The sequence below is a fragment of the Triticum aestivum genome, chromosome 7B, assembly GCF_018294505.1.
Source record: "Triticum aestivum cultivar Chinese Spring chromosome 7B, IWGSC CS RefSeq v2.1, whole genome shotgun sequence".
In the NCBI taxonomy this organism is placed as follows: domain Eukaryota; kingdom Viridiplantae; phylum Streptophyta; class Magnoliopsida; order Poales; family Poaceae; genus Triticum; species Triticum aestivum.
Window position 1 is genome coordinate 669,265,219 of NC_057813.1, and position 11,009 is coordinate 669,276,227.

Genomic DNA, 11,009 nt, shown 5'->3' on the forward strand with positions numbered 1-11,009 from the left:
CTTTACTCTTGGGGACATGTCTAATCCAATGTGGTACTTAGTACTCACTCTCTACATGTCATCCCAGTCTTGGTATTCTTGTGGTTTCTTCTGTTTGCTCTGGCTAGTAGATGTATCTGTGTTATCTAACCTTGTTTACGCAGGTTCATTCCATCCAAAGCCAACTCAAGACTACAAGGTAAGTATATGCATCACAATAATGTGTATGAGGAACTCTTGCTGATGTACATACTGTTTGCAAGAAGGACTTATGAGCATGAAGGCATTCTGGTTAATATTCTTAGCTCTGATGCATATGGCCAAGATACATGTAACACATTGCCTGCTCTATCATGGTTATGCTATCACATGCTTCTATATTCCATATTCACATGATTGCATACATGTAGGGGGAGCCTATGCTTGTTACGTGTCTTTCCAAAGCTTTACTTGCTGTTCTTCATATCTTTATCTAAAGCTTTGATGTATGTTGTCATCAATTACCAAAAAGGGGGAGATTGAAAGCACAAGTGCTCCCTAGGTGGTTTTGGTAATTAATGTCAACATATCTCTTGTTGGACTAATACTTTTATCTAGTATGTTTCAGATAAGTTCAACAATGGAGTGGCATGGACTAAAGGATGTGGGAACTCCTTCAAGATGCTAAGGACAAAGGATTGGCTCAAGCTTCAAGCTCAAGACTCTTCATTTTACATTTTAGTGATCCAAGATCACATTGAGTCTATAGGATAAGCCAATACTATCAAGGAGGGATGAGGTGTTACTTAATGAGCCTCTTGCTTCAAGTGCTTAGTGATATGCTCCAAATACCCTTAACCACTTTCCCACTTCCACACATATGTCCTAAACCTAAAGTCAAACTCGGCCCCACTAATTCTTTCCATCCGGCGCCACCAAGTTTTGATGACATAGCCACTGCCACAAACCCTAGGCAAATCGGTCTCACCGATAGGGATCTCGGTCTCATCGAGATGGGATTGTAATCTCTCTGTGTATGTCCATTATCAAAATCGGTCTCACCGAGTTTGAGCAATCGACACTACCAAGATTACAATGCTAACTCTCTGGTTAACTTATTATCAAAATCGGTCCCATCGAGTTTGAGTAATCGGTCCCACCGAGTTTGCGTGAACAACTCTCTGGTTAGCTAATTACCAAAATCGCTCCCACCGAGTTTGTGTAATCGGTCTTACCGAGATTACATTATGCCCTAACCCTAACCACATCGGTCATACCGAGTTGCATTTCGGTCCCACCGAAAATCCTAACGGTCACTAAATTTGCTAAACCGGTCCAACCAAGTTTGTTGATTCGGTCCCACCGAGTTTGGTAAATTGTGTGTAACGGTTAGATTTTGTGTGGAAGCTATATATACCCCTCCACCTCCTCTTCATTCGTGGAGAGAGCCATCGGACTGAACCTACACTTCCAGCATCCTATCTCTGAGAGAGAACTACCTACTCATGTGTTGAGGCCAAGATATTCCATTCCTACCATATGAATCTTGATCTCTAGCCTTCCCCAAGTTGTTTTTCACTCAAATCTTCTTTCCACCAGATCCAAATCCTATGAGATAGAGTTGAGTGTTGGGGAGACTATCATTTGAAGCACAAGAGCAAGGAGTTCATCATCAACGCACCATTTGTTACTTCTTGGAGAGTGGTGTCTCCTAGATTGGATAGGTGTCACTTGGGAGCCTCCGACAAGATTGTGGAGTTGAACCAAGGAGTTTGTAAGGGCAAGGAGATCGCCTACTTCGTGAAGATCTACCACTAGTGAGGCAAGTCCTTCGCGGGCGACGGCCATGGTGGGATAGACAAGGTTGCTTCTTCGTGGACCCTTCGTGGGTGGAGCCCTCCGTGGACTCGCGCAGCCGTTACCCTTCGTGGGTTGAAGTCTCCATCAACGTGGATGTACGATAGCACCACCTATCGGAACCACGCCAAAAACATCCGTGTCTCCAATTGCGTTTGAATCCTACAAAACCCTTCCCTTTACATTCTTGCAAGTTGCATGCTTTACTTTCCGCTACCCATATACTTTTGCATGCTTGCTTGCTATATGTATTGTGAATGTTAAACTTGTGCCTAAACTCCACTTAAACTTTAAAGAACTTAAAAACTGCAACTTTGGTACTTAGTGTCTAATCACCCCCCCTCTAGACACCTCTTCTCAAGGTCCTACAGTGCTCCCCCTTGTCTCGTGGGCCCCTCGAGCGTCCCCTGATCGACATCTTTCGCCTATATAAGTCCATATACCCTAAAAACATCGAAAACGAAGAGAGATCGGGAGTTCCGCCACCGCAAGCCTCTGTAGCCACCAAAAACCTCTCGGGAGCCCGTTCTCCGCTTCATGTTATATTGTTGAATTAATTCATGATGCTACTGAAAATTATTATGAGAGAGGATCATATGCTTCTACATATTGCAATAATATCAAGTTTCCTCTCTATGCATTTAAAATCTTGAAGCTATGCTTGTTTTACCTTCCTATGCTAGTTGATTATTGTTCCCATAAGTTGTTTGCTCAAAAAATCCCTATGCATAGGAAGTGGGTTAGACTTAAATGTTCTAGTCATACTCTTCATGATGCTCTCCTTATGTTTCAATTCTTATCTTTTATGTGAGCATCATTTCATCATGCCTAGCTAGGGGCGTTAAACGACAACGATTGTTGGGAGGCAACCCAATTTTACTTTTGTTCCTTGATTTTTGTTCCTGTTTAGTAATAAATAATTCATCTAGCCTCTGGTTAGATGTTCTTTTATGTTTTCATTAGTGTTTGTGCCAAGTAGGACCTTTGGGAAGACTTGGGTGAAGTCTTTATGATCTTGCTGTAAAAAACAGAAACTTTAGCGCTCATGAGATTAGCTGCCATTTTTTTTACTGGAGAGTGCTTTTAGGTTGATTATTTTTGCATATTATTAATAGACCAATTCCTCAGGTCCACCAATTTATTTCAGAATTTTTGGAGTTACAGAAGTATTCAAATGATACAGATTACTACAGACTGTTCTGTTTTGGACAGATTCTGTTTTCTATGTGTTGTTTGCTTATTTTGATGAATCTATGAGTAGTATCAGAGGGTATGAACCATAGAGAAGTTTTAATACAGTAGGTTTAACACAAATATGAATTTAGAATGAGTTCATTACAGTACCTTAAAGTGGTGGTTTGTTTTCTTTTACTAACGGAGCTTACGAGTTTTCTGTTAAGTTTTGTGTGGTTGAAGTTTTCAAGTTTTGGGTAAAGATTCGATGGACCATGGAATAAGGAGTGGCAAGAGCCTAAGCTTGGGGATTCCCAAGGCACCCCAAAGTAATATTCAAGGACAACCAAGAGCCTAAGCTTGGGGATGCCCCGGATGGCATCCCCTCTTTCGTCTTCGTTCATCGGTAACTTTACTTGGAGCTATATTTTTATTCACCACATGATATGTGTTTTGCTTGGAGCGTCATTTTATTTTGTTAGTATTTGCTTGCTGTTATTTATAATAATGTTTTGCATCTTTATTTTCAATAAAAATGTCAAGGATAGCCTTTACCATGCTTATTTTGCTAGTATACATGTTGCTGTTTGAAAACAGAAAGTTTACCGCTGTTGCAAAAATTCCCTAGAAAAGTCAGAGAATGGTATATTGTTGAAACTTTTTGCATATTGAGATCTGATAAATCTTCTACAGCTTAGTATTTCTCTCATAATTTTTGGAGTTAGGGAAGTATGATGAATCTTGCATTCTTTACAGACTATACTGTTTTGTCAGATTGCTGTTATGTTTGCATTGTTTGCATATGTTTGCTTGTTTAATGATTCTATTTGAGGATAGGAGTGTTAAATATGCAGAGACATTTAGTATGCAATTTTGAATAATAATTTTAGTGATTTGTTACAATAGAAAATGATAAGTTTTTGCATTGTTTTATACTAACTTATCTCACGAGTTCTTGTTGAGTTTTGTGCGGATGAAGTTTTTGAGATTTAGGGAAACCGTGATATAAAAGGAATTAAGGAGACATAAAAGCTCAAGCTTGGGGATGCCCAAGGCACCCCAAGATAATATTTCAAGAAGTCTCAAGCATCCAAGCTTGGGGATACTCCGGTAGGCATTCCACCTTTCTTCTTCAACAACTATCGGTTAGTATCGGTTGAGCCTAAGTTTTTGCTTCTTCACATGAGTTGTGCTATCCTTGCAATGTCATTTTATTTTGCTTTGCTTTCTGTTTGAATAAAATACCAAGATCTGAAATTCTTAAATGAGAGAGAGTCTTCACATAGTTATGTAATTATTTAGCTACTCATTGATCTTCACTTATATCTTTTTGGAGTAGTTTGTCATTTACTCGTGTGCTTCACTTATATCCTATGAGTAAATGGTTGAATGAGTTGAATGTCATAAATCTGAAATTATATATTTCTCATTTGCTTATCCCATGGGGAGTAATGACTTCACATCTAAGAAGTAGAGGTTGTAAATTTATTGAAGGTTAGCAAGCATTGTATTGGTCATTTGAACAATTCATGAAAGAATATTGAAGGAAGAGAGATTTCACATATAAATATACTATCTTGGCCATCTTTTATACTTGTGAGCACTCATTAAAGTATGACATGCTAAAGAGTTGATGTTGGACAAGGAAGACAACGTAATGGGTTATGTTTTCTCACATCTCAGTTAAAGTATATTGTCATTGATCATTCAAACATGTTGAGCTTGCCTTTCCCCCTCACGCTAGCCAAAATTCCTTGCACCAAGTAGAGATACTACTTGTGCTTCCAAATATCCCTTAAACTAGTTTTGCCATGAGAGTCCACCATACCTACCTATGGATTGAGTAAGATCCTTCAAGTAAGTTGTCATCGGTGCATGCAATAAAAATTGCTCTCTAAATATGTATGACTTATTAGTGTGAAGAAAATAAGCTTTATATGATCTTGTTATGGAAGCAATAAAAGCGACGGACTGCATAATAAAGGTCCATATACAAGTGGCAATATAAAGTGACGTTCTTTTGCATTAAGATTTTGTGCATCCAACCATAAAAGCGCATGACAACCTCTGCTTCTCTCTGCGAAGGGCTTATCTTTTACTTTATGTCTTTTACTTTATGCAAGAGTCAAGGTGATCTTCACCTTTCCCTTTTTCATTTTATCCTTTGGCAAGCACCTCGTGTTGGAAAGATCCTGATATATATATCCAATTGGATGTAAGTTAGCATGAACTATTATTGTTGACATCACCCAAAGGTGAATATGTTGGGAGGCGAAATTATAAGTCCCTATCTTTCTCAGTGTCCGATTAAAACTTCATAACAATAAGTATTGCATGAGTGTTAGCAATTGTAGAAAACTATATGATAGTTGAGTATGTGGAGTTTGCTAAATCAAAGCTCTGACATAGACCCTTCCTGAAAATAAGATGAATTGCAATTGTTTGATGACTAAGAATGAAGTTTTCTAGTTTTCAAGAAAGTTTACGGTCTATGCTTTAACATGTGAATAGCTTGTTACTTGATCGTGAGAGGTTTTATGAGATGAACTACTGTTATGACATATAATCATGCTAGAAAAGGTGATTGAAATTATCATTGATCAAACTTATGCACCTGCTAGCATTCACACTTCATAAATTCTTTCTTTTATCATTTACCTACTTGAGGATGATCGAGCAGGAATTAAGCTTGGGGATGCTGATACGTCTCCAAACGTATCTATAATTTATGAAGCATTCATGCTATTTTATTATCTGTTTTGGATGTTTACGGGCTTTATTATACACTTTTATATTATTTTTGGGACTAACCTATTAACCAGAGGCCCGACCCATATTGTTGTTTTCTTGCCTATTTCAGTGTTTCGAAGAAAAGGAATATCAAACGGAGTCCAAATGGAATGAAACCTTCGGGAGCGTGATTTTTGGAACGAACGTGATCCAGGAGACTTGGAGTTGAAGTCAAGGAAGCTTCGAGGTGGCCACGAGGGTGGGGGGCGCGCCCCACCTACTAGGTGCACCCCCTGTCTCGTGGGACCCTCGAGCGTCCCCTGACCGACTTCTTTCGCCTATATAAGTCCATATACCCTAAAAACATCGAAGACGAAGAGAGATCAGGAGTTCCTCCGCCGCAAGCCTCTGTACCCACCAAAAACCTCTCGGGAGCCCGTTCCGGCACCCTACGGGAGGGGGAACCCATCACCGGTGGCCATCTTCATTATCCCGGTGCTCTCCATGACGAGGAGGGAGTAGTTCACCCTCGGGGCTGAGGGTATGTACAAGTAGCTATGTGTTTGATCTCTCTCTCTCTCTCTCTTTCGTGTTCTCTCTATGGCACGATCTTGATGTATCGCGAGCTTTGCTATTATAGTTGGATCTTATGATGTTTCTCCCTCTCTACTCTCTTGTAATGGATTGAGTTTTTCCTTTGAAGTTATCTTATCAGATTGAGTCTTTAAGGATTTGAGAACACTTGATGTATGTCTTGTCCGTGCTTATATGTGGTGACAATGGGATTTCACGTGATCCACTTGATGTATGTTTTGGTGATCAACTTGCGGGTTCCGCCCATGAACCTATGCATAGGGGTTGGCACACGTTTTCGTCTTGACTCTCCGGTAGAAACTTTTGGGCACTCTTTGAAGTGCTTTGTGTTGGTTGAATAGATGAATCTGAGATTGTGTGATGCATATCGTATAATCATGCCCACGGATACTTGAGGTGACAATGGAGTATCTAGGTGACACTAGGGTTTTGGTTGATTTGTATCTTAAGGTGTTATTCTAGTATGAACTCTATGATAGGTTGAACGGAAAGAATAGCTTCATGTTATTTCACTACAGACTCTTGAATAGATAGAACAGAAAGGATAACTTTGAGGTGGTTTCGTACCCTACCATAATCTTTTCATTTGTTCTCCGCTATTAGTAGCTTTGGAGTGACTCTTTGTTGCATGTTGAGGGATAGTTATATGATCCAATTATGTTATTATTGTTGAGAGAACTTGCACTAGTGAAAGTATGAACCCTAGGCCTTGTTTCCTACCATTGCAATACCGTTTACGCTCACTTTTATCACTTGCTACCTTGCTGTTTTTATAATTTCAGATTACAAATACCTTTATCTACTATCCATATTGCACTTGTATCACCATCTCTTCGCTGAATTAGTGCACCTATACAAATTACCATTGTATTGGGTGTGTTGGGGACACAAGAGACTCTTTGCTATTTGGTTGCAGGGTTGTTTGAGAGAGACCATCTTCATCCTACGCCTCCCACGGATTGATAAACCTTAGGTCATCCACTTGAGGGAAATTTGCTACTGTCCTACAAACCTCTGCACTTGGAGGCCCAACAACGTCTACAAGAAGAAGGTTGTGTAGTAGACATCACTCACCGCCGTGCGTGAGTAATTCCATCATAGGCTTGCTGGACGGTGATGGGTTGGATGAGATTTACCATGTAATCAAGTTAGTTTTGTTAGGGTTTGATCCCTAGTATCCACTATGTTCTGAGATTGATGTTGCTATGACTTTGCTATGCTTAATGCTTGTCACTAGGGCCCGAGTGCCATGATTTCAGATCTGAACCTATTATGTTTTCATGAATATATGTGAGTTCTTGATCCTATCTTGCAAGTCTATAGTCACCTATTATGTGTTATGATCCGACAACCCCGAAGTGACAATAATCGGGATACTTCTCGGTGATGACCGTAGTTTGAGGAGTTCATGTATTCACTATGTGTTAATGCTTTGGTCCGGTACTCTATTAAAAGGAGGCCTTAATATCCCTTAGTTTCCATTAGGACCCCGCTGCCACGGGAGGGTAGGACAAAAGATGTCATGCGAGTTCTTTTCCATAAGCACGTATGACTATATTCGGAATACATGCCAACATTACATTGATGAACTGGAGCTAGTTCTGTGTCACCCTATGTTATAACTGTTACATGATGAACCACATCCGACATAATTATCTATCACTAATCCAATGCCTACGAGCTTCTCACAAATTGTGCTTTGCTACTGTTACAATTACTACAAGACTGCTACTGTTACTCTGCCACTGTTACGGTTACTTCCATACTACCTTGATACTAAATACTTTGCAGCAAATACTAAGTTATCCAGGTGTGGTTGAATTGAAAACTCAACTGCTAATACTTGAGAATATTCTTTGGCTCCCCTTGTGTCGAATCAATAAATTTGGATTGAATACTCTACCCTCGAAAATTGTTGCGATCCCCTATACTTGTGGGTTATCAAGACTATTTTCTGGCACCGTTGCTAGGGAGCATAACTCTATTCTTTGAGTCACTTGGGATTTATATCTGCTAGTCACTATGAAGAACTTGAAAGACGAAAGAACTAAGATTTATCCCTCAACTATGACGGGAGGTAAGGAACTGCCATCTAGCTCTGCACTAGATTCTCCTTCTGTTATGAGTAAGCTTGCGACACCTAAACCTGCTTCTGCTATTAATTTTTCTGATATGTCGCATGTTATTGATGATGCATGTTCTACTATGCATGATGCTTATGATGAAACTACTTCTATGCTTGATACTACTGTGCCATTAGGTGAATATCTTGATGAACAACTTGCTAGGGTTAGAATGAATGAAATTATTGAAGATAGTGATGATGAAGGTTCTCCCCCTAAATATGAATTACCTGTTGTTCCTGAGGGTTATGTTATGGATAAAGAAACTTCTAGAGATTTTCTTGCTTGCAATGATAGATCTGATCCTAAGAAGTTATTAGCTAAACTGAAACAGAAAACTCTCAATGCTAGGATGAAATATGACCCTGCTTTTGCTACTTCAAATGTCTTTGTTACTGACAAGGATTATGAATTCTCTGTCGATCCTGAGATAATTACTTTGGTTGAATCTGATCCTTTTTATGGCTATGAATCTGAAACTGTTGTGGCACATCTTACTAAGTTAAATGATATAGCCACCCTGTTCACTAATGATGAGAAATCTCGCTACTATTATATCCTTAAGATATTTCCATTCTCATTAAAGGGTGATGCTAAAACTTGGTTTAATTCTCTTGATCCTGGTTGTGTGCGTAGTCCCCAGGATATGATTTATTACTTCTCTGCTAAATATTTCCCTGCTCATAAGAAACAAGCTGCCTTGATGGAAATATATAATTTTGTGCAAATTGAAGAAGAGAGTCTCCCACAAGCTTGGGGGAGGCTTCTCCGATTACTTAATGCTTTGCCTTATCATGCTCTTAAGAAAAATGAAATACTTGATATCCTTTATAATGGATTAACTGATGCTTCCAAGGACCACTTGGATAGTTGTGCTGGTTGTGTTTTCGGGGAAAGAACAGTCGATCAAGCTAAATTGCTATTGAATAATATGTTGACTAATGAAAATAATTGGACACTTCCTAAACCAACTCCTGAGCCAACTCCTAAACCAACTCCGAAGAAGAGAGGTGTTCTATTTCTCAGTCCTGAAGATATGCAAGAGGCAAAGAAATCTATGAAAGAAAAAGGTATTAAAGCTGAAGATGTTAAGAATTTACCTCCTGTTGAAGAAATACATGGTCTTAATATACCACCTATTGAAGAAACACATGGTCTTGATAACTCGTCACAAGTAGTAAAGGTAAATTCTCTCTATAGGTATGATAAAGTTGAAATCCCGTCTACTAAGTTTGCTAGCCAATGCTTGGATGGTGCTTGGATGAATTTGATGACTTTATGGGTAGACAAGAAAATTTCAATGCTTATGTTGGTAGAGAATTAAAGAGTAATGCTTACATGATTGGACGCTTGAGTGATTATATGGCTAGAGTTAAAGGCGAACTAAAACTCATTAGTAAATATGCTTCTATGGTTACCACTCAAGCAAAACAAGTACTTAAAGCTCAAAGTGATTTGCTCGATGAATTAAATAATAAACATGATTTTGCTGTTAGAGTGGCTACTAGAACTGGTAAAATGACTCAGGAACCTTTGTATCCTGAAGGCCACCCTAAGAGAATTGAGCAAGATTCTCAGAGAAATAATGTAAATGCACCTAGTCCTTCTAAAAAGAAGAAAAAGAAAAATGATAGGACTTTGCATGCTTCTAGTGAACCTGTTGTAGGCACACCTGAGAATCCCAATGACATTTCTATTTCTGATGCTGAAACACAATCTAGTGATGAACATGAACCTAGTGATAATGTTAATGATAATGTTCATGTTAATGCTCAACCTAGCAATAATAGTGATGTAGAGATTGAACCTGCTGTTGATCTTGATAACCCACAATCAAAGAATCAACGTTATGATAAGAGAGACTTTGTTACTAGGAAGCACGATAAAGAAAGAGAACCATGGGTTCAGAAACCCATGCCTTTTCCTCCTAAGCCATCCAAGAAAAAGGATGATGAGGATTTTGAGCGCTTTGCTGAAATGATTAGACCTATCTTCTTACGTATGCGCTTAACTGATATGCTTAAAGTAAATCCTTATGCTAAATACATGAAAGATATCATTACAAATAAAAGAAAGATACCGGAAGCTGAAATTTCCACCATGCTTGCTAATTACACTTTTAAAGGTGGAATACCTAAGAAACTTGGAGATCCAGGAGTACCAACTATACCATGCTCCATTAAAAGAAACTATGTTAAAACTTCTTTATGTGATCTTGGAGCCGGTGTTAGTGTTATGCCTCTCTCTTTATATCATAGACTTGAATTGAATAAGTTGACACCTACTGTAATATCTTTGCAAACGGCTGATAAATCAACTCCTATACCTATCGGTATTTGTGAGGATGTGCCTGTTGTGGTTGCAAACGTCACTATCTTAACGGACTTTGTTATTCTTGATATTCCTGAGGATGATAGTATGTCGATTATCCTTGGTAGACCCTTTCTGAATGCTGCAGGGGCTGTTATTGATTGCAACAAAGGCAATGTCACTTTTCATGTTAATGGTAATGAGCATACGGTACACTCTCCGAGGAAACAACCTCAAGTTCATAGCATCAATTCTATTGAAAAA